At 45.1% G+C, this 23996-nt stretch overlaps 6 non-coding genes across 6 annotated transcripts; 4 read left to right on the top strand and 2 right to left on the bottom strand.

Annotated features, from left to right (window-relative positions):
* Nucleotides 1–346: 346 nt before the first annotated feature.
* trnae-cuc (transfer RNA glutamic acid (anticodon CUC)) lies at nucleotides 347–418 on the top strand. Its single transcript has one exon. It is a non-coding gene; the product is annotated as a tRNA-Glu (tRNA).
* A 3439-nt stretch (nucleotides 419–3857) lies between these two features.
* trnae-cuc (transfer RNA glutamic acid (anticodon CUC)) lies at nucleotides 3858–3929 on the top strand. The gene has a single exon. It is a non-coding gene; the product is annotated as a tRNA-Glu (tRNA).
* Nucleotides 3930–7168: 3239 nt separating this feature from the next.
* trnaq-cug (transfer RNA glutamine (anticodon CUG)) lies at nucleotides 7169–7240 on the bottom strand. Its single transcript has one exon. It is a non-coding gene; the product is annotated as a tRNA-Gln (tRNA).
* A 135-nt stretch (nucleotides 7241–7375) lies between these two features.
* Nucleotides 7376–7447, top strand: trnae-cuc (transfer RNA glutamic acid (anticodon CUC)). Its single transcript has one exon. It is a non-coding gene; the product is annotated as a tRNA-Glu (tRNA).
* A 3042-nt stretch (nucleotides 7448–10489) lies between these two features.
* trnaq-cug (transfer RNA glutamine (anticodon CUG)) lies at nucleotides 10490–10561 on the bottom strand. The gene has a single exon. It is a non-coding gene; the product is annotated as a tRNA-Gln (tRNA).
* A 135-nt stretch (nucleotides 10562–10696) lies between these two features.
* On the top strand, nucleotides 10697–10768 carry trnae-cuc (transfer RNA glutamic acid (anticodon CUC)). The gene has a single exon. It is a non-coding gene; the product is annotated as a tRNA-Glu (tRNA).
* Nucleotides 10769–23996: the final 13228 nt, after the last annotated feature.

Genomic DNA, 23996 nt, shown 5'->3' with positions numbered 1-23996 from the left:
CGCACCAGGCCGACCCGGAGTTTTCGCCAATTCGTCTCCAAGCCTCCCAAGAGGGAACATAAATAGGCCTTATTCGCAGACACAGGCCCTCACGCAGGGAGACGACCGCTTCACCGCAGCTGCCCCTGCCAAGGGCCCCAGGTCCCACCGAGACTTGAACTCAGATCGCTGGATTCAGAGTCCAGAGTGCTAACCTTTACTCCATGGAACCAAGCCCGCTGCACACCTCTTGCCCATGATGAAGGTTTCTGCTCTACGCACACGTCTCGCTCTGTCGCACGGCCAAGTCCAGAGTGAGCCAAGTTGCGCCCAGAGTGCTGCATGTGGCGGGTCACTTTCGGAGCCGTCCCTGGTGGTCTAGTGTTCAGGATTCGGCGCTCTCACCGCCGCGGCCCGGGTTCGATTCCCGGTCAGGGAAGGTGGATCTGTTGCTCTTCCCCTAGGACCTGTATGGTGCGTTTTCTCTCTCTCTATCTGTGATTAAATCCTTACTTATATACATATTTCCATGAACGTTTCTGCAGCTCATGTAAATCACATCACACGACGGGCCGTGATCTTTTCGGTCACTTTGAAAGTTTTGCTCATGACAATCCTTTTCTATTGCGGGGCGATGGCTGCCACCGAGGATGTAAAGTCGTCCGCAGTTGGCTGCAAGCTTGCCTGAAGCGCAGGAAAGGACTTACTCGCGACGTGCCACTTAAAGACTGAAGAAGTGGGGGTCGGCCTCACCGAGAGCCCTGAGGATTAGCTCACGTGGTAGAGCGCTTGCTTAGCATTGTAGCGTTATGTTGGGTGTATTTGGATAAGAGCATTTGGACTCTGAGCTGAAGCACTGATCTAAAGAAAACCTCTCCCCCCCAAAGTTATCAGATTCCCTTAGCTCATCAGCTTGGAACTGGTTTGCATCAAAGTGACAGTTTTGGGGAGGATGGCACCAAGAAGAGGCCAAATAGTTTGGAATTCTGCTATGAGATGTCTGGAGAAAGGGGCCTGTAGGTGATAAAAACTCTTTGAAGTGGACGAGAGCCGAAATCCCGACATAGAGCTACGAACCAAGGCCAACCGGCATTTCCAAAAGATGGCATGGATTGACATCAGTCATAAATCAAGCCCCCATCCAATAGGACACTGGGTGCTGAAACCGAAATCCAATCTCAAAAACTCAAGAACCAATCACCTCTTGATCTGACAGACTATAAGGAAGAGCGGACAGTCTTTCTCGCTCTCTCTCACCTGAACCAGTAACTCGCTGCCACAGCTCAACCTGTAGCTCTGTTGCCAGAACCGGAACCAGAAACCAACTAAGTCTTTGCCGGCAACAGAAGAGTTAAACTGGGAGAAGGAGATTGAGCCGTACGAAGAATTCTTTTAAAGGACTTTATTAAATAAAGAACTTTACAAACTGCGCTGCCCGCCTGTGCCCACCTGATCAGTGGAGTTTTACAGCTGGACAATTGACTAAGTCGACTGTATACGAAAGTGTCAGTCATTTAAATAGCTATTTGAGTCTTAAGAAACTTGACCCTTGGAACAAACACGGCCCTGCTTTCCTCAAAGACTTTGTCTTCAAATAAGTACGGTGAGAGACCCTGCTTGCCAAGAAGATTTTGTGCACAACCTTGGAGCCTTCAAACCAGTGGAAAATCTGTTTGGAAACGACTCTACTTTCGCGAAACCCCAACTTCCAGGTGTATCGACTGAGTGGAAGTTCTTGGACAAAGCCGAACCAGACTGCCTTTGTTCCAAACCACACGGACCTCGTGCCGTGTGCTGTTATCTGAGCCCGAAGCCAGAGAGGCCTCTCTGCGACGAAGTTCAGATAAGTTTAACAGTTTGGAGTTCATGATTCATGACATTTGAGAAATCAATTAGAAATGTTAATCTGTGATTCATAATTTTAGAATGTGTAATATCATTTAGTTTTCTTAAATATAAATGTGTGTTGCATTAAACTGTTTTGTTGATCATTTTAGAAATAAAATCTGTCAACGCCGAGAAATATCGTCTCATTCCTGTTTAACTGTTTAGTCTGAAATTGACACAAGTTAATTGACATTAGATTATTGGTGGCCCTGCCTATCCTTAATCATTGAATAATAATCAGTTAAGGGAAATTGTGGTAACAAGTAATGATAGGATCTTTCTCGGCACCTAAACGTGAATGAGACTGATATATATATAACGAGAAGTTACCTGACATAAATACTAACCTGCGTAGTTATTTAATGTCTGACTAATAATACTAACGAGAGACTCACCTTCGTCTTACTAACCGGTATTGTAGTCAATGTGTTTATAACCTTTTTTGTTTAACGATTTGTGTTATCATATGTGATCCCATGGTCTTTGATTTGGTCACGGAAGTGATTTGTCTTCGATTTGTTGATCTAGAGTTGAATTGTAATTAGTTTTTCCCTTTTGTATAATTAGTGTAGTGCTACATTTAGTCTTTGTTTTGAATACATTTGACAATTTATATCTTTGGAATTGGTGTCTGCGTCCAATTATTACAGAAATTGAGTTCTACAAGATTCCAGGATTCGTGATAAGGTGATACTTTAAATTCACTTCTTTAATTGAAATGTATAAGTGTACCTTACGCTACAGCATGCGAGAGGCAGCGGGATCGATGCCCGCATTCTCCAAGGCCTCAGGCGCTTTCGGGGGAGAGTCGCTCACTTTTCTTGCCGCAGACACAGGCGCAAGGCATTGCCTGTTTGCCGTAAGGTTATCAGACACAACGCGCCGGCGACGGCTGCAGCATTAGCACGCCGGCTGGCCCTTCCGAAGTTCCCCAAAAACGACCGAGATGCCGCTTCGACGTCGTAACCCCAGGAACGACCGCAAAGGCACTCCAACCCTCAATCTTCCGATCCGAAGTCAGACCGAAGAGACTGTATGATGTTTTAGATTAAAGATAGTATGCAGACCGAGCAAGTTAGATTTATCGAGCTAGCAAACAGCCATTGAGGCACCTGTTCGGGACGTACCCTGTAGAAATTCCTGTCAACGATAAAAGGATCAAACGGTGGAGAAAAAGCCCGCAGGATGTTTGTCAAAACTCTGTTTGTGGACTGAATGGCTTTCCCAGATTGGCAGGGACTGTTTTTGGTATTGACTGAGGGACAGTTGTAAAAGACAACCTCTCACCGGACCTCTGGCATACACCAAAGAAAGCCACCTCACCTCTCCCCCGGATCTCACAAAACACAATCCACCCCGCCCCCAGGGAAGACAGACCGCAATCGGACTCGGGCTTGCACCTTTTGATTGGATGAACGGCCGCAAACATTCTATGTCATTTTCTTTTAAAGCTTCACTCGTGCTTGTAAAAAACCGAGGTCTCACTGAAAGAATGCCCTGACGTGGTTGCTTCCAAGCTAGCTGGTTTACAAAGTTCCTTTTCGCTTTAACGATGATTTCCAAGAAGGGAAATAATCTATCTGTAATCTGTCAACACAGGCACCTTCTTTTCCGTTAAGCCACGCGGTCACCACCAGGAAGATGAACGCACCAGGCCGACCCGGAGTTTTCGCCAATTCGTCTCCAAGCCTCCCAAGAGGGAACATAAACAGGCCTTATTCGCAGACACAGGCCCTCACGCAGGGAGACCACCGCTTCACCGCCGCTGCCCCTGCCAAGGGCCCCAGGTCCCATCGAGACTTGAACTCGGATCGCTGGATTCAGAGTCCAGAGTGCTAACCATTACTCCATGGGACCAAGCCCGCTGCCCTCCTCTTGCCCGTGACGAAGGTTTCTGCTCTACGCACACGTCTCATCTGTCGCACGGCCAAGTCCAGAGTGAGCCAAGTTGCGCCCAGAGTGCTGCGTGTGGCGGGTCACTTCCGGAGCCGTCCCTGGTGGTCTAGTGGTCAGGATTCGGCGCTCTCACCGCCGTGGCCCGGGTTCGATTCCCGGCCAGGGAAGGTGGATCTGTTGCTCTTCCCATAGGACCTGTGTGGTGCATTTTCTCTCTCTCTATCTGTGATTAAATCCTTACTTATATACATATGTCCATGAACGTTTCTGGAGCTCATGTAAATCACATCACACGACGGGCCGTGATCTTTTCGGTCACTTTGAAAGTTTTGCTCATGACAATCCTTTTCTATTGCGGCACGATGGCTGCCACCGAGGAAGGAAAGTCGTCCGCAGTTGGCTGCAAGCTTGCCTGAAGCGCAGGAAAGGACTTACTCGCGACGTGCCACTTAAAGACTGAAGAAGTGGGGGTCGGCCTCACCGAGAGCCCTGAGGATCAGCTCACGTGGTAGAGTGCTCGCTTAGCATTGTAGCGTTATGTTGGGTGTATTTGGATAAGAGCATTTGGGCTCTGAGCTGAAGCACTGATCTAAAGAAAACCTCTCCCCCCCAAAGTTATCAGATTCCCTTAGCTCATCAGCTTGGAAGTGGTTTGCATCAAAGTGACAGTTTTGGGGAGGATGGCACCAAGAAGAGGCCAAATAGTTTGGAATTCTGCTATGAGATGTCTGGAGAAAGGGGCCTGTAGGTGATAAAAACTCTTTGAAGTGGACGAGAGCCGAAATCCCGACATAGAGCTACGAACCCAGGCCAACCGGCATTTCCAAAAGATGGCATGGATTGACATCAGTCATAAATCAAGCCCCCCTCCAATAGGACACTGGGGGCTGAAACCGAAATCCAATCTCAAAAACTCAAGAACCAATCACCTCTTGATCTGACAGACTATAAGGAACAGCGGACAGTCTTTCTCGCTCTCTCTCACCTGAACCAGTAACTCGCTGCCACAGCTCAACCTGTAGCTCTGTTGCCAGAACCGGAACCAGAAACCAACTAAGTCTTTGCCGGCAACAGAAGAGTTAAACTGGGAGAAGGAGATTGAGCCGTACGAAGAATTCTTTTAAAGGACTTTATTAAATAAAGAACTTTACAGACTGCGCTGCCCGCCTGTGCCCACCTGATCAGTGGAGTTTTACAGCTGGACAATTGACTAAGTCGACTGTATACGAAAGTGTCAGTCATTTAAATAGCTATTTGAGTCTTAAGAAACTTGACCCTTGGAACAAACACGGCCCTGCTTTCCCCAAAGACTTTGTCTTCAAATAAGTACGGTGAGAGACCCTGCTTGCCAAGAAGATTTTGTGCACAACCTTGGAGCCTTCAAACCAGTGGAAAATCTGTTTGGAAACGACTCTACTTTCGCGAAACCCCAACTTCCAGGTGTATCGACTGAGTGGAAGTTCTTGGACAAAGCCGAACCGGACTGCCTTTGTTCCAAACCACACGGACCTCGTGCCGTGTGCTGTTATCTGAGCCCGAAGCCAGAGAGGCCTCTCTGCGACGAAGTTCAGATAAGTTTAACAGTTTGGAGTTCATGATTCATGACATTTGAGAAATCAATTAGAAATGTTAATCTGTGATTCATAACTCTAGAATGTGTAATATCATTTAGTTTTCTTAAATATAAATGTGTGTTGCATTAAACTGTTTTGTTGATAATTTTAGAAATAAAATCTGTCAACGCCGAGAAATATCTTCTCATTCCTGTTTAACTGTTTAGTCTGAAATTGACACAAGTTAATAGACATTAGATTATTGGTGGCCCTGCCTATCCTTAATCATTGAATAATAATCAGTTAAGGGAAATTGTGGTAACAAGTAATGATAGGATCTTTCTCGGCACCTAAACGTGAATGAGACTGATATATATATATATATAACGAGAAGTTACCTGACATAAATACTAACCTGCGTAGTTATTTAATGTCTGACTAATAATACTAACGAGAGACTCACCTTCGTCTTACTAACCGGTATTGTAGTCAATGTGTTTATAACCTTTTTAGTTTAACGATTTGTGTTATCATATGTGATCCCATGGTCTTTGATTTGGTCACGGAAGTGATTTGTCTTCGATTTGTTGATCTAGAGTTGAATTGTAATTAGTTTTTCCCTTTTGTATAATTAGTGTAGTGCTACATTTAGTCTTTGTTTTGAATACATTTGACAATTTATATCTTTGGAATTGGTGTCTTCGTCCAATTATTACAGAAATTGAGTTCTACAAGATTCCAGGATTCGTGATAAGGTGATACTATAAATTCACTTCTTTAATTGAAATGTATAAGTGTACCTTACGCTACAGCATGCGAGAGGCAGCGGGATCGATGCCCGCATTCTCCAAGGTCTCAGGCGCTCGTGCCCCGGTTTCGGGGGAGAGTCGCTCACTTTTCTTGCCGCAGACACAGGCGCAAGGCATTGCCTGTTTGCCGTAAGGTTATCAGACACAACGCGCCGGCGACGGCTGCAGCATTAGCACGCCGGCTGGCCCTTCCGAAGTTCCCCAAAAACGACCGAGATGCCGCTTCGACGTCGTAACCCCAGGAACGACCGCAAAGGCACTCCAACCCTCAATCTTCCGATCCGAAGTCAGACCGAAGAGACTGTATGATGTTTTAGATTAAAGATAGTATGCAGACCGAGCAAGTTAGATTTATCGAGCTAGCAAACAGCCATTGAGGCACCTGTTCGGGACGTACCCTGTAGAAATTCCTGTCAACGATAAAAGGATCAAACGGTGGTGAAAAAGCCCGCAGGATGTTTGTCAAAACTCTGTTTGTGGACTGAATGGCTTTCCCAGATTGGCAGGGACTGTTTTTGGTATTGACTGAGGGACAGTTGTAAAAGACAACCTCTCACCGGACCTCTGGCATACACCAAAGAAAGCCACCTCACCTCTCCCCCGGATCTCACAAAACACAATCCCCCCCGCCCCCAGGGAAGACAGACCGCAATCGGACTCGGGCTTGATTGGATGAACGGCCACAAACATTCTGTCATTTTTTTTTAAAGCTTCACTCGTGCTTGTAAAAAACCGAGGTCTCACTGAAAGAATGCCCTGACGTGGTTGCTTCCAAGCTAGCTGGTTTACAAAGTTCCTTTTCGCTTTAACGATGATTTCCAAGAAGGGAAATAATCTATCTGTAATCTGTCAACACAGGCACCTTCTTCTCCGTTAAGCCACGCGGTCACCACCAGGAAGGTGAACGCACCAGGCCGACCCGGAGTTTTCGCCAATTCGTCTCCAAGCCTCCCAAGAGGGAACATAAACAGGCCTTATTCGCAGACACAGGCCCTCACGCAGGGAGACCACCGCTTCACCGCCGCTGCCCCTGCCAAAGACCCCAGGTCCCACCGAGACTTGAACTCAGATCGCTGGATTCAGAGTCCAGAGTGCTAACCATTACACCATGGAACCAAGCCCCCTACTCTCCTCTTGCCCGTGACGAAGGTTTCTGCTCTACGCACACGTCTCGCTCTGTCGCACGGCCAAGTCCAGAGTGAGCCAAGTTGCGCCCAGAGTGCTGCGTGTGGCGGGTCACTTCCGGAGCCGTCCCTGGTGGTCTAGTGGTCAGGATTCGGCGCTCTCACCGCCGCAGCCCGGGTTCGATTCCCGGTCAGGGAAAGTGGATCTGTTGCTCTTCCCATAGGATCTGTGTGGTGCATTTTCTCTCTCTCTATCTGTGATTAAATCCTTACTTAAATACATATGTCCATGAACGTTTCTGAAGCTCATGTAAATCACATCACACGACGGGCCGTGATCTTTTCGGTAACTTTGAAAGTTTTGCTCATGACAATCCTTTTCTATTGCGGCATGATGGCTGCCACCGAGGAAGGAAAGTCGTCCGCAGTTGGCTGCAAGCTTGCCTGAAGCGCAGGAAAGGACTTACTCGCGACGTGCCACTTAAAGACTGAAGAAGTGGGGGTCGGCCTCACCGAGAGCCCTGAGGATTAGCTCACGTGGTAGAGCGCTCGCTTAGCATTGTAGCGTTATGTTGGGTGTATTTGGATAAGAGCATTTGGGCTCTGAGCTGAGGCACTGATCTGAAGAAAACCTCAACCCCCCAAAGTTATCAGATTCCCTTAGCTCATCAGCTTGGAACAGGTTTGCATCAAAGTGACAGTTTTGGGGAGGATGGCACCAAGAAGAGGCCAAATGGTTTGGAATTCTGCTATGAGATGTCTGGAGAAAGGGGCCTGTAGGTGATAAAAACTCTTTGAAGTGGACGAGAGCCGAAATCCCGACATAGAGCTACGAACCCAGGCCAACCGGCATTTCCAAAAGATGGCATGGATTGACATCAGTCATAAATCAAGCCCCCCTCCAATAGGACACTGGGGGCTGAAACCGAAATCCAATCTCAAAAACTCAAGAACCAATCACCTCTTGATCTGACAGAGTATAAGGAACAGCGGACAGTCTTTCTCGCTCTCTCTCACCTGAACCAGTAACTCGCTGCCACAGCTCAACCTGTAGCTCTGTTGCCAGAACCGGAACCAGAAACCAACTAAGTCTTTGCCGGCAACAGAAGAGTTAAACTGGGAGAAGGAGATTGAGCCGTACGAAGAATTCTTTTAAAGGACTTTATTAAATAAAGAACTTTACAGACTGCGCTGCCCGCCTGTGCCCACCTGATCAGTGGAGTTTTACAGCTGGACAATTGACTAAGTCGACTGTATACGAAAGTGTCAGTCATTTAAATAGCTATTTGAGTCTTAAGAAACTTGACCCTTGGAATAAACACAGCCCTGCTTTCCTCAAAGACTTTGTCTTCAAATAAGTACGGTGAGAGACCCTGCTTGCCAAGAAGATTTTGTGCACAACCTTGGAGCCTTCAAACCAGTGGAAAATCTGTTTGGAAACGACTCTACTTTCGCGAAACCCCAACTTCCAGGTGTATCGACTGAGTGGAAGTTCTTGGACAAAGCCGAACCGGACTGCCTTTGTTCCAAACCACACTGACCTCGTGCCGTGTGCTGTTATCTGAGCCCGAAGCCAGAGAGGCCTCTCTGCGACGAAGTTCAGATAAGTTTAACAGTTTGGAGTTCATGATTCATGACATTTGAGAAATCAATTAGAAATGTTAATCTGTGATTCATAACTCTAGAATGTGTAATTTCATTTAGTTTTCTTAAATATAAATGTGTGTTGCATTAAACTGTTTTGTTGATCATTTTAGAAATAAAATCTGTCAACGCCGAGAAATATCTTCTCATTCCTGTTTAACTGTTTAGTCTGAAATTGACACAAGTTAATAGACATTAGATTATTGGTGGCTCTGCCTATCCTTAATCATTGAATAATAATCAGTTAAGAGAAATTGTGGTAACAAGTAATGATAGGATCTTTCTCGGCACCTAAACGTGAATGAGACTGATATATATATAACGAGAAGTTACCTGACATAAATACTAACCTGCGTAGTTATTTAATGTCTGACTAATAATACTAACGAGAGACTCACCTTCGTCTTACTAACCGGCATTGTAGTCAATGTGTTTATAACCTTTTTTGTTTAACGATTTGTGTTATCATATGTGATCCCATGGTCTTTGATTTGGTCACAGAAGTGATTTGTCTTCGATTTGTTGATCTAGAGTTGAATTGTAATTAGTTTTTCCCTTTTGTATAATTAGTGTAGTGCTACATTTAGTCTTGTTTTGAATACATTTGATAATTTATATCTTTGGAATTGGTGTCTGCGTCCAATTATTACAGAAATTGCGTTCTACAAGATTCCAGAATTCGTGATAAGGTGATACTATAAATTCACTTCTTTAATTGAAATGTATAAGTGTACCTTACGCTACAGCATGCGAGAGGCAGCGGGATCGCTGGCCCTCACGCAGGCCATCACCGCAAAGGCACTCCAACCCTCAATCTTCCGATCCGAAGTCAGACCGAAGAGACTGTATGATGTTTTAGATTAAAGATAGTATGCAGACCGAGCAAGTTAGATTTATCGAGCTAGCAAACAGCCATTGAGGCACCTGTTCGGGACGTACCCTGTAGAAATTCCTGTCAACGATAAAAGGATCAAACGGTGGAGAAAAAGCCCGCAGGATGTTTGTCAAAACTCTGTTTGTGGACTGAATGGCTTTCCCAGATTGGCAGGGACTGTTTTTGGTATTGACTGAGGGACAGTTGTAAAAGACAACCTCTCACCGGACCTCTGGCATACACCAAAGAAAGCCACCTCACCTCTCCCCCGAATCTCACAAAACACAATCCCCCCCGCCCCCAGGGAAGACAGACCGCAATCGGACTCGGGCTTGCAACTTTTGATTGGATGAACGGCCGCAAACATTCTATGTCATTTTCTTTTAAAGCTTCACTCGTGCTTGTAAAAAACCGAGGTCTCACTGAAAGAATGCCCTGACGTGGTTGCTTCCAAGCTAGCTGGTTTACAAAGTTCCTTTTCGCTTTAACGATGATTTCCAAGAAGGGAAATAATCTATCTGTAATCTGTCAACACAGGCACCTTCTTCTCCGTTAAGCCACGCGGTCACCACCAGGAAGATGAACGCACCAGGCCGACCCGGAGTTTTTGCCAATTCGTCTCCAAGCCTCCCAAGAGGGAACATAAACAGGCCTTATTCGCAGACACAGGCCCTCACGCAGGGAGACCACCGCTTCACCGCCGCTGCCCCTGCCAAGGGCCCCAGGTCCCACCGAGACTTGAACTCGGATCGCTGGATTCAGAGTCCAGAGTGCTAACCATTACACCATGGAACCAAGCCGGCTGCCCACCTCTTGCCCGTGACGAAGGTTTCTGCTCTACGCACACGTCTCGCTCTGTCGCACGGCCAAGTCCAGAGTGAGCCAAGTTGCGCCCAGAGTGCTGCGTGTGGCGGGTCACTTCCGGAGCCGTCCCTGGTGGTCTAGTGGTCAGGATTCGGCGCTCTCACCGCCGCGGCCCGGGTTCGATTCCCGGTCAGGGAAGGTGGATCTGTTGCTCTTCCCCTAGGACCTGTGAGTAGATAGTAGGGTTTTTTGGGCGCGGCCTATTTTGTTATGACGTATGCCCTAAGCTTATTAATATTCCTACGTCATAATTGGGGGGCGTGATTTTAGAGTTATTTCCTTAATTATTCCTACGTCATATCCGTCAGAAAGTGTACACCGCTAAAACCCTGAACAACAAGGCCACCCGTAAAGACCCCCCCCCCCCCCCTGAAGGCAACGCCCCGAAACTCTCCTCTCTATTTAAGACCCCGCGCTGCTTTTAGGCAATACCTCTTTAATTCTCAGCATCTGAAACATCCCGCTTCTTCAACATGTCCAGCGACATCAACATGAAACCCCGCAAGAAACAATCCCGGGCAAGGGTTCCTGTACTCACCAATTTGAAGATTGAACGCTCCTGGGTGTTGTTCTGGGGGGGTCGACGGGGTTACCGCTTTAAAAGGGATCCCAGCTATGTTGGAGTGGAGCTTTTTGCTTTGGGAGAGAAGGAGGATACGTTGGAACCTTTTGAGACGGTGATTGAATACTCTTTTGAGGACTGGTTGAAGGTGATGGCATGGAGAGACCTGGGGCTTGTGGATAAGACTCTAGAAGGCTTGCAAGAGGGTCCAAGAGAAGGCGAAACGGAGTCTCCGACTCAGAGTTTTGAAAGGTGTGAATGGGAAAGCTTGCAGAACTACGGTACAGTGGTGAAGAGTCTATCTCTAACTACTGATCGTAAGGTTTTGTTTAGCAGTACCCTGATTACAAACCCTATTGAAGGGGTTGTGGAGGATCCAGAAAAACAGGTTACTGAAATTATGTTTGACGCCGTGGACTGGCCGTTCTTGAAAGAGGTCATAAACTGTATAAATGATGGTTTTGACATCTTGACCAAATGTTCACAACTGGATTCTGTTAGAAGGAGAATATGCTGGATTATGGATTATATATCCCCCTTGAATGACGACGACGATGATAAAACAGACGACCTGTGGGGGGTTGGAGGGGGGTCTGACGGCTCAGGGTCTACTCTCTTCTAAGAGGGCGGTGTGTCGTGACGTAGTGAAGAGATAGGATAAAAGGCGCAACAATTCATTCATGGTTTAAAATTAAAGAGAATGTCTTACCCGAAAGCTGCGGACGTCGACAGGCTCTACAGGCCTCTTCAAACCCGGGATCACCCCTGGTTCTATTCCCCAGATTTTGTATACACTCCGGAACCCTCTGACTGCGGTTACCCTCCAAGACCTCAGACCCCGGTCCCTCAGGACGAAACAACATGCGGAGCGATGGATGTCCAAATGAGTCTCGGGGATCCCCAGCCTCTGGAGCTCATGGAGGGCCTCGATTTTGCCGAACTGTCTACCGTCTGTGCGTCTCAGGAGGGGGTCAGTCCAATGGATGTAGAAACACCCCACAAACCACCAGGCGACCCAATGAGCATCGGACGGTCTCGGGGGCGTGATGAAGACGCAGGATTTATGCCCGGGGTAGGTGTCCAAGTAAGCAGAGTGGTTAAAAGCACCCTGGTGTATATTCTGAGTGCTCTCATCGACCGAGCTCTGAAAGAAGTCTGTCGGGGGTGTGAAGTGAATCACCCCAGTCAGTTGAGACACAGTTGTTTGTTTGAACCAGACCGTTACTATTTCCTGTTCTATTTCAACGTGTTTTACAGAAGACTGAACAAACCGTGGCTGAAACCGGCACTAATCAAGGCTCTGTCTTACTCCCACATACATGTCACTGCTGGACAAGTCCAGAAAATCATAGATGAGATTTTGCTGGAGCTGAAAAAGGAGCCGTTTATAATAGAGAAACTTGGGCAGCTGCTCAATGACCTGGATGAGCCAAGTAGAAAAACCGCTGGCAAGCTAAAAGCTTATTTCTTCCGTAAAGAAGTTAAAGCTGGGGGCAGCGACGAAGAATTCGACATCTACGCCACTGATTCAGACTCTGACCTGAACTAAGGGACTTTGAACATGGGGAATGTTCTGGACTGCTGCTGCAACTGGTTCTGTCATCAACACTCTGCAGCTAACCTGAGAGCGCTATTACACCATGTGCTTGACAGAAAAGTAGCCAACGCGAGCCTTTTCTCTACAGATTTAACCATCGATGAGGATCAACTTTCAAACCTGGAAAAGTTAATGGTTGCTGTAACAAAGACCGGGGGGTACGAACACTGGGATGAAGCGCTCAAGGGGGCCAAGAATGATATTAGGCCATTTCATCAACATCTGTATGACCTTTTACTGAGCATGTTTAATACCCCTCTGTTTACTTTTAAAATAGGTCATATTGTTGTTTTATTTACATATGTAACTGAGGTGTGTGCCTACAAGATAAAGAAACAGGTATTTGTTGATATAGATCAAGTAACCAATCATCTGATTTCTTTTTGTCTGGACCGTAGAAAAAATTGTTGTGTATGTTATACTTTTCTCAAATGTCTAAAAAGGGGTATCTGCTCTCCTGAAGTTGAATAAAAAACCTTGTATAAAAACTTTGCGCATAGTGTGGGTCTGTGTGTTTATTTGGCAGAATGACTCGGCAAGCTCCCCAAATGCATGAACTATACTACAACCCAGCCAAGATTGGGGGTTTGGCGGGTAAGAAGGGTTTTCAAAGAGGACTCGCTGAGGCCGGCATGAAGGTTAATGATGTGGTTGTTTCAGAATGGTTACGGGAACAAGACGCCTATACCTTACATAAACCTCTCAGGATTAACTTTAAAAGAAACCGTGTATATGCAACTGACATAGACTCACAATGGCAAATGGATCTAGTCGATATGTCAAATTTATCAAAACATAACAATGGTCACAAATTTATGTTGATGTGTATCGATGTGTTATCAAAATATGCCTGGGCTCGCATTCTACATAATAAAACAGGTCGGGCGGTGACAAGGGCCTTTGAGGATATATTGTCCCAGGGACGATGTCCTAAAAAACTGCAGACTGATAAAGGAAAAGAGTTTCTCAACAGAGAATTTCAGAATCTACTGAAGAGACACAAAATACATCATTTCACCACCGGTAATGAGCTTAAGGCATCGGTGGTGGAGAGGTTTAACCGCACCATAAAGACCAAAATGTGGAGATATTTTACAGCGGTCAACACGTTCAAGTATTTTGATAAAGTTCAGGATTTTATCGATGCTTACAACCAAGGGTATCACGCCAGTATTAAAATGAAGCCTATAGATGTTGATCAAAGTAATTCTTTTAAGGTCTATAAAAAATTATACGGCCCATTTATTAAGAAGGGGAAAACTACTTATAAGTTCAACATCGGTGATGTGGTTCGCGTTTCAAAGCTAAGGAGTACTTTTGCCAAAGGTTATGAACAAACATTTTCTGACGAATATTTTACAGTTACCGAACAGGTGGCTAGAGACCCCCCCGTGTACCGGTTAAAAGACTATGACGGGGAGGATATAGAAGGAACGTTTTACGAAGCCGAGTTACAAAAAATTATTGTGGGTAAAGACATTGTATACAGAGTTGAAAAGATATTAGCTGAGAAAACCCAGAACCGGAAAAAATATGTGTTGGTGAAATGGCTTGGATGGCCTGAAAAGTTCAATAGTTGGGTCCCGGAACAACAGGTTTGTGATATTCAAGCCTTATAACAACATGCCCGCTGGTGTGATGGGGTCATTACTTTCGATACTCAAGATGGAATCAGGAGGCTTCTACGTGACTCTACCCAGTAACGCCTCTCTCGATATATACCCTAAAAATGAAATATCCAGTTACACGGTACAATTTGGAAAATCTATAGATCTAAGGGGGTCGTGGGAAGTGGGGTTGGCGGAAATACAGTATCCTTACACTTGGGCTGTTTTACAAGATAAGGATGCCACCTTCGCCATTTTTGACGATGTTAAAAAGAGTCAATGGACATTCACGATGCAAGGAGGTTATTATGACAATGTGGATACAATATTAGATGAGATGCATAAACAGTTCTCAGAAGGCACCCCCAACATCAAGCTATATTACAACCCTATTAAAAACAGAGTGTACAAGGTGTCAAAACCTGGTATTAGCATTCAAACCAAAGGACAACTGGGGCGTATATTAGGGTTCTATTCTGACACAGAGAGCAGGTTCTCAGAAGTGGTGGCACCCTTCCCGGCTGACATCAGTGGCGGCTTTTACACTCTTTATGTGTATACGGATATCATAACACACCAGAGGGTCGGGGATAGCTATGTCCCCCTTTTGAGAAATGTACTTATTAAAGGTAAAAGCAATGACATGGTCACAATTACTTATGACAAGCCACACTACGTACCAGTCTCAAAGACCCACTTTGACAACATCACGATCGAAGTAAAATCGGATCAGAATATCAACGTACCCTTCCGCTTCGGTAAAGTTATTGTCAAACTACATTTTCGACCCCTGAAACAGTGTGTACATTATTAAAATGGCTACCTCGAGGGGTTATGTAGATCCTAGCGCCTATGTGGATTATTACAAGATGCAAGCCGTGAACGGCTTGCCCGGTTTTGTAGGAGCCCCCACAATGTATGGAGCCGGTCTAGGAGGACTCTTTCGTGGTCTCTTTAGAATGGCCGTACCCCTGCTTAAGAGAGGCTCTGCTATAGCCAGACCCCACTTGAAATCAGCGGCTAAAAATATTGTTAGTGACGTGTTCACCAATGTTATGAACCGGGCAGCTAGCCATGAGCAGCAGGAGGGTTCGGGTCTCATGGTAATGGCGAGGAGGGGGGGTAAAAGAAGAAACAGTATGTGTCCACCAGGGCGACGAAGATCCGTGGCTAACAAAAAACGAAGAAGCTCTCATTCTCCAACATATCGTGGAAACACTCGGAGAAGGAAGCAGCACAAGAAAAAACCTGCAAAAAGAAAGTCTCAAAGAAAGACAAATAGAGCCTCAGGATACATCTTTTAAAAATGTCTTTTGTCCACAGTCTATCGGAAGAATGCGTCAAATCAGAACTGGATCTGTTTACAGTTCCATACACTCAAACGAGTATAGATAAGAGCATATATGTAGAGATACCCCATCTTTCCGCAATTTCAGATACGGCCCCTCTGGAGTTTTTTATTGCTGGCAATGGCGAGGATTATATTGATTTGAATAACACATTTATTTTAATGAACTGTAAAGTGACTGATGAGGATGGCGATGCAATCGAGAAGACGGCCAACGCTGGGGTCATCAATTACCCGGTGGCCACCATGTTTTCACAGGTGGATGTGACCCTGGGAGATCGGCTCATTAGTCAAAGCAGCAATACTTACCCCTATAGGGCCATGATGGAGTGTATCCTTAATTATAGTGAGGAGACCCTAAGCAAACAGTTCAGCCCCGGCCTTTTCTTCAAAGACACCCCAGAAGCTATGGACGACCAGGATCCAGAGGGACTCAATAAGGGTTTGCAAAAAAGAACGGCCTTTTCAACAGAAGGGAGGACCTTTGAGCTAATGGGACATATTCATGCAGACATATTTTTCCAAGAAAAACTCATGCTCAACGGGGTAGACATTAAAATTAAAATGATCCGTAGTAAAAGTGCTTTTTGTCTGATGACCCCTGATACTGAAAAATATAAACTGACCATATTATCGGCCTCGCTGTTTGTGAAAAAAGTATCCGTCTCCCCGGCGGTTAAACTAGGACATGCGCAGGCTTTAATGACGGCAAACGCCAAGTACCCGATCGAAAGAGTCTATATGAAAGTCCACAGTATCCCCGCAGGGACACGGGTGATGAACCAGGAAAATCTGTTTCTAGGCCAGCTCCCAAAACAGGTTATTATAGGTCTCGTGGATAATGATGCATTTACCGGGGTTTACAACAAGAACCCCTTTAACTTTAAACATTATAACGCGGAATTTATAGCACTGTACGTCGATGGTGTGCAGGTTCCATCCAGACCTTTTCAACCTGACTTTGAAAACGGCAACGCGGTTCGTGAATATTACAGTCTAGTACTGGCTACGGGTCGCCATCTCAAGGATCAACCTCTGCTGATCGATCGCCGGGAATACTGCAGCGGTTACACCCTGTACGGTTTCAACCTGACCCCTGACGAAGAGTGTGGACAACATTTTTCACTGATGAAGACGGGCAATATGCGTTTGGAGATGCGTTTCAAGCAGCCTCTACCACGCACTGTAAATATGGTCGTGTATGCTGTGTTTGACAACATTATTGAGGTGAATCAGAGGAGAAACGTTCTGTATGATTATTATTAAAATGAACACCAGAGAGCTCAACCACATCATGAATGCCCTGGACGGCTCACGGAAAGTGTTTCAAGGAGTCTACGCCTGCGACCAGCTGCCTAAATTTAAGATCAAGAATTTACCTGCAATGTACATAATCAACACACACCCTAAAAATATGCCCGGAGAACATTGGCTGGCTATTTATCTAAGGGAGGACCGCCGTGGGGAATTTTTTGATTCCTATGGAAACCCCCCGGATTTCAGACCTTTCCCTCGGAAGATCAATAACTTTCTGCTCAACAACTGTCAAGAAACCATTTACAGCGGTCATCAAGTACAAAGTCTTCAGACCTTCACTTGTGGTCAACACTGTGTGTTTTTCTTATATCATAGATCTAAAGGAAGGTCATACCCCGATATTATGTCCTTGTACAGTGAGGATTTAGGCCAAAATGATAAAAAAGTGGCAGAGTTTGTCAGGACACTGTGGACCCCCCCTTATAACACAATTACTTACGACCCTAGCCAGCCATGTATACAGATGGGGTGTTCTTGTGAGGATTTTAAAAGATGTCATGCGTGTTAAAGTGAAAAAATAATGAAAACAGCCTTTGAATCATTAGTTTTGTTTTTATTCAACACAAATCTTATACAAAGCAGGGTTATGTTATAAATAAATGTACAACATTTGAAAATAAAAATAAAAAATAAAAAAATTGTTTGTCGGTTCCTTATTTACAGGGGAGACAAATAAAAACATGAGATTAATAAGCTTCCCAACGATGGATAGATCCTGAGGAGGGTTGCTCAACACGGTCAGAGTAATGAGATATCGGCGTCAGATCAGTCACCACCTCTTTACACAGACGGATTTTTTGTCGCGTTTCCTGGTTAGGGACTGTTGATTGGGGCATGTTCAGACAGGCCATCGCCTGTAGGAAAGCATTCCAGCCTACAGGTCGGCGACTATCGGGTACCTTATTAGTGCTAGTGACACTCTTCAACAAATCAAACATGTGTGAACCTTTGATCAGTTGTCCTTTAAAAACAAATTCACCCTGTTCATTCCAAGTCGTTACCCGCGGTTTCTGAACCATTTTGTGCAGAATATATTCTGCATGTCTTTTGCTTCTGGCCGGCATGTTTCTCAAAACATCCGTTACAACATCTCCCTCTGAACTCTCAACAGGTTCGGGCACCGCAACATCTTTATCAACCGTACCCCCCGCATCAGTCCCAGAACCATTTTCTTGAGAGGCCATGGTTAAAGTTAAAATGTTTTGATCTTTTTCACCCTGTCTAACCAGACGGAGGTAGCGCTGTAACGTGTTGCTATACATCTGGGCTTTGGAATACTGATTTAAATCGGCCCTGGCCAGTATAGCTTTCATTTCAGAGTCCAGGTTGTTTTCGGCCGTTTGTCTAATGGGCTCTGGCCCGACAACATTTTTTCTCAGTTTCTCAAGCTGCTCCTGAGGGATCAAAAACATTTTCTGAGCATATTCCATTATTAACCCACTCTGGAAGCTAGAAGACTGGTTAGGAAAGGCACGGCTATGCTCAACAGCGGTCCTATAAAACCTCCGGTTTGATTAATCTTCTTTCTTTTTCTTTTAATAGAATACTTCTTATTAGCGATGATCTTGATAACCGCTTTTTGTTTTTTGAGTTTAGAATGTTGAGAAGGGGTTAGGGGTATATTACCGCGTAAGATGTTAAAAGCTATTTCACACAGGGTCTCGATCAAATCCGAGGGGGCCCCTGCCAGCACAGCTTTCCTATGGCGCGGGCTCCCCTCAAATAACATTTGCAAAAGCGGCAGATTTCTTTTAATCCGAACAGACATTCTTATTTATTTCCTTTTCTTTAGCACATACACTGCCGGCCAATCGGGCGGGCACAAACCTGTTCTGAGGCGAAAGTCTTCTGGGGTTTGTGCTTTTAAGTCCACAATCAAGTACCCGTAGGGTTTTTTGGTGGCATCCTCAAATGCCTCCAAAAAGAATTTGGTCTGGTTAGGGTACATTTGACGAGCCAAGACGGTGACCTGTAGTTTATCTCTGGGGTTTTTAAAAATAATTATATAATTGGCATTTAAATTAATAGTGCGGCTTTTTTTACCTTGAAAAAATAGATTTTGAACTAAATAAATAATACTTAAATTCCTATGATGAGTGTACTTTGTGAAAGCTTTTTCCACTTCACTGATGTCACCGGCCTGCTCCATCAGGTCATCAAGGATCACTAGATTAGTTTGTCCGGGCGGGAACAGGTCATCGTCACACAACGAGGCGGGGAGACCTTGCACAAATTTCAGATTATTTTTTTTTGATGCCAAATCATCGTAGAGAGGTTGCCAGCAAGAGTAACACCACACTATGTTGTCAAGAGCTTGGGACACGGTTGCGTCCACATCTTCTATGATGTTCTTTATAAGATAGCTCTTACCCGAATTGGAGGGACCGGCTATAATACAGGAGAAAGGGTGTTGAAGTCTGTTATCAAAACCACTGCTAATATCCATAAGGCAGAGTGGTATAATCAGTCTTCAACACTCTTTTATTGTACACCACCCTGAACCGTTTGTTTAGTGATCTATTTTCCAATGTGTACCCCTTTTTATTGTGATAGATCTGATTTCCGGCTGTAATAATCTCGCGAGGAGGCGCGTCTTTCTCGGTTACAAAACTTTGTACCAGGGTCGTCAGAGACTTGATGTTAATGAGCTTGTTGTTACAATGGTTCAGAGTGAAACCCTTAACTTTCATACAGGTCTTACCCGCAGCCGTTCTGTATGCGTAAGTCTTAGGACCCCCTGAAACAAACTCCACTATGTGGTCCTGAGGATCTAGCTCGCTCGTTAACTCCCCAAGGTAGTCCCCGAGGGGAGGGACCCAATCCCCTGGCCTGGTGACAAAGATTACAGAGTCAGTATCATGATAGAGCGTGCGTTCCTGCAGCTGATCCATTAAGTTGTACAGTTCAAGCCGGGCGTAAGCCGTGGTAAAAACCGCTATGAAAACATTAACGTTTCCCTGTTTGGTGGGGAAATCTTTAGGGGCCCTCCACTGGACCTGTGCCACGTGGTCATTTAAGAATTGAAAGTGTGATACTGCATGTTGTTTGGAAAAGATAAATTCTATAAACTGTTCAGGGGTTTTAATCAAGGTTGTGTTTAGACGGTTATTTCTTTCCCCAAACTTACCCCACAGACTGTTTAAAATCAGTTTGGACATTTGTCTCTTGGCGGGGTTTACAGTTATGTTCCCCGGCTCTAGACGGATCCCTTCCTTTTCAAAATATTGCTGAACGTACCGCTCTTTGGCAGCGGAGTCAACACACCATGAGGGATAGCCCGATGCCTCCTGTTTCCCTTTCAGATGGGTCATAATGTACTCAGCAAAAAGAGTATCAGATTTTTCAGAAAAATGCCAAACCTCATACACCTTACCGACTCTTTAACCTTTCTCCACCGCCTTGTCAAGCTCAATGCTACACCAGACACCCGTCAGCGCTCTCTCGTCATCACTGTGCAGACAAGAGGTATTTTGATTTTCAGTTTCCACACACGTTCTACACAGAGGGAACATCAATTTTCCCGAACACCTGTAAGGCAACACGGGTAGGAACAGCTCACGAGGAGGGTACATGGTGACTTTGATCAAACCAAAGTACTGTCCGATTTCGAGAAAGTCACGATAAACAATGGTTGGATGCCCCACCGGGTACATTTTGGTCTTGTTGACATAAGGGTACAGACTGGTGAAATCATAGTAATCTACTCTCTCACCCTCCTTTACCTCATAATGTAAACAGAGGGCGTTGGTACGACCCCCAAATAACGCATCCCTGGGCTCTAGACGTTCAGGAAAGTCCAAGGTTTCCATAAACCGTTGTACCTCCACATCCTGTTGCTTCAGGGTCGTCCACGCGTGTTCCCAAATCACCAGTACATTCAAACCATAGGTGTTTTTTAAAGTTTCAATTCGTTCCTGGAAATCATAGTACATATCACCGCAGAGTTTTTGTGTTACGGGGTTAAAGGTGTTTGGGTCGAAGCACTGAGGACAGCCATGGTAAATACAACCAGCAAACTCATAAGCGGTACGCCGCCCGGACACGTCGCTAAAACCGTCTAAGTAGTAAGGACCCATTTTGACTTCCCCTTGATTTAAAGCATGTCTGATGAAGATGTTATCCCGGGCACTCAGATATTCCAGCCACTGTATGGAGACAGTCGAAAAGTTCTTTTGTCTAGCACGATAGTTGTCAGAAGTGGTGTCCGCTATAGTGTTTTTCTGCAAGAAATTGGATCGATACATTTTCATGCAGAGAGACGCTATGGTCACACTTTGCAAAGGGTCGAGACCCGACGTGTTGATAACCTCGGTGCGGAAACGCAAACAGGCTTCTTTAAGGATCTCCACATCATTTTTACAATAAGCGGCCATCTCTTCTCGGAAATCAAAAACACCCCCCTTAACCGTATTGTACCATTTAAAGAATTCCTCCCTCTCATGAGACATCATAGTATCAACCCCATAATAAGAGGCGGGCGGGTAGGACCCTCGATAATTTTGAGTGTCCTTAGTATTAAAAAAATGGCAGAACCAACCTTTCTTCTGAGCCTCAAAACCCAGAGCTTTAGGCAAAGCGCTCAATTTCATGGGGAGGAAATTTAACGAGTCTATGTAACGTTGGTTGAAAGCCTCGTCGGTGAAACACATGATCTTGCTACCCTGAGCTATTATTTTTGGGGTCACCCCATTTTCCACCAGATACTTCATCAATATGTAAGAATCATAACCCTTAGCATTGTGGGCAATAAATGTGTAATTGAGGTATTTTGGACCGCGATACCGCGTAAAGAAATCCCTGACACAACTCTCACCGCTAGCTGACCACTCACAATCCAACATGTCAATACAGTGTATATAATTAGCAACATGGACCCCGTTTTCTTGCCGGCATTCAAAATCAAAAAAGACATACCGGTTGTGCGGCGGCTCCTTTTTAACCGGCTGAATAAAGCACTGGTGTTCAGACCCCGGGGTTAAATCCGCATTACAGATCCTACATCTCGGTTCCAGACATTTGTGTGGTTTTACCTCATGAAAACGGTACTGGAGGCAACACTGCGGGCAATATTTAGTTTGATCACAATAACTCCGTTTTTTAACCCCCTCAGCAGCGGCCCTCTGCACCTTATGTTCGGAAAAACAGAACGCGGAGAGACAAATCCTTAAGCAATCTTTACATCGGATGGTAGGGGCCAAACCCTTACGACATTGCGGATTGAAACAGACGTTACAGTAACCGTCACAGCGGTGCTTAAGCTTATCATTGAAGGCCTTATAACACCAATGACAAACATACGAACAACCCAAAAAAGCCGTCAAACTCTTTATTCCAAAGTAATGACTATCACTTAGGAAGAGAAACAGTGTCTGTGTATGGGTTTCAGGATGTGTCTGAAATTTCACAAATACTTCCTTTACCTCACAACGGTACCACACAACAATTTTTAAAGACAACAACTCCTCAAACATGGCAATGTCTGAAAAGGCAACCATCTGTTGAGAGTTTAAGCCGGCCCTCTGATGAAGCATTAAAGCCTCTTGCATAGCTTGGGGTTCAGGCATGTCGGGGGTGAGTAGTTTTATTAAACTGTAAGCAAAACAGAGCTTATTGTCCCCATTGGAACTCACCACTAATTGCCTGAGCTTGTTCCTAATTATGTCGTTCTTCAAGCATTTCGACAGTCTTCTAAGCGCCCCACCCTCAGGGTTAGGAACCACATTCATTACCAGAGACAGACTTTCATCAGCTAAGATGGATGCGTTACTTTGCAATAACGCTTCGATTTTAGCCAGAAATTCATCAACATCTAAATTATCTCCACTCAGCATTACAGATAGGTTGCTAAACAAATCATCCCCTCTGAGTTCTAACTGTACAACATCTCGAGGTCTGACCCTTTCAGCAACCTGTTCAAGCATGTTTTGCAAGGCCTCGTGTATGTTGACAAATATTTCTGCATAATTGTCACAATTTAAAAGTTCTGCAAAATTAAAACGCTGAATCATTTCAAAATTGTTATAGGCCGGTCTATCTATAATCACGGGATCACTGGTACTTTTGGACACATCATCATTTTGAACAAAGCCTTCAACCCCTACATTCTCACAGAGCATGTCATCCACAGCCTTATCAGTCTCAGAACCCTCCACATTCCGAACACCCCCACCGCTGACATCTACAAAACCCCCTTTTTGAGGAGGCTCATTTAAAGCCTGTAAAAGTCCTTCAAAGATATCCACCCGGTTAATGTCAAGACCCTCCTCTATAGTGACGGCTGCTTCTGCCGCCGTACTGTGTTCTAATTGTCTCAAATCATTTATAATAGGGGCAGAATTTGGTCGGGGTAGCGTCTCCAAAGCCTCCACCATTTCAAACAAATCGGGGTGAACTAGGGGTTGAACCTCTATAAGCGCTACCGTTGGGAGGTGGTTATTTAGATCATTGACCATCTGTAACAGGTCGGGGTTCACGGTAAGTCTGGTAATTCACATTCTATCGGTGGTGATTGGGGGTTATTTAAATCATTTATCATTTGTAATAGTTCCTGGTTCATTGGGACATCAGAGGAGTTCACAACAGGGCCGAGGGTGTTCTCTCGGGAAGGTCTTTTTGGGGCCCTAACTTGTTCATAATCCTTTAGTTTGTGAGTTCTTTTACCAAGTCCGGACATTTTTTTTATTTTTTATTTTTCCAACAACCCACAATAGTAAGGCGTTTTGTATCTATTAAAACATTAAATACGGTACAATTCGTTAGTAAGGGTATTAATAAGGGTGTTTTGGCTCTCTATCACAAGGTTTTGCCCCACTAACACAAGTCTTTGATTTAGTAACAAGGTATGTAGCAACTCATGCCGACCTTCAGGAAGTAGCTCCGGGGGATGGTGTCCTGGCTCAGCTGCAAAGGATGGTCGCTCCGGTAAATCTCGGTCG

This window comes from Amia ocellicauda, unplaced genomic scaffold, assembly GCF_036373705.1.
Source record: "Amia ocellicauda isolate fAmiCal2 unplaced genomic scaffold, fAmiCal2.hap1 HAP1_SCAFFOLD_158, whole genome shotgun sequence".
NCBI lineage: Eukaryota > Metazoa > Chordata > Actinopteri > Amiiformes > Amiidae > Amia > Amia ocellicauda.
Note: the sequence above shows the minus strand (reverse complement) of the source record. Positions and strands in the feature narration are given on the sequence as shown.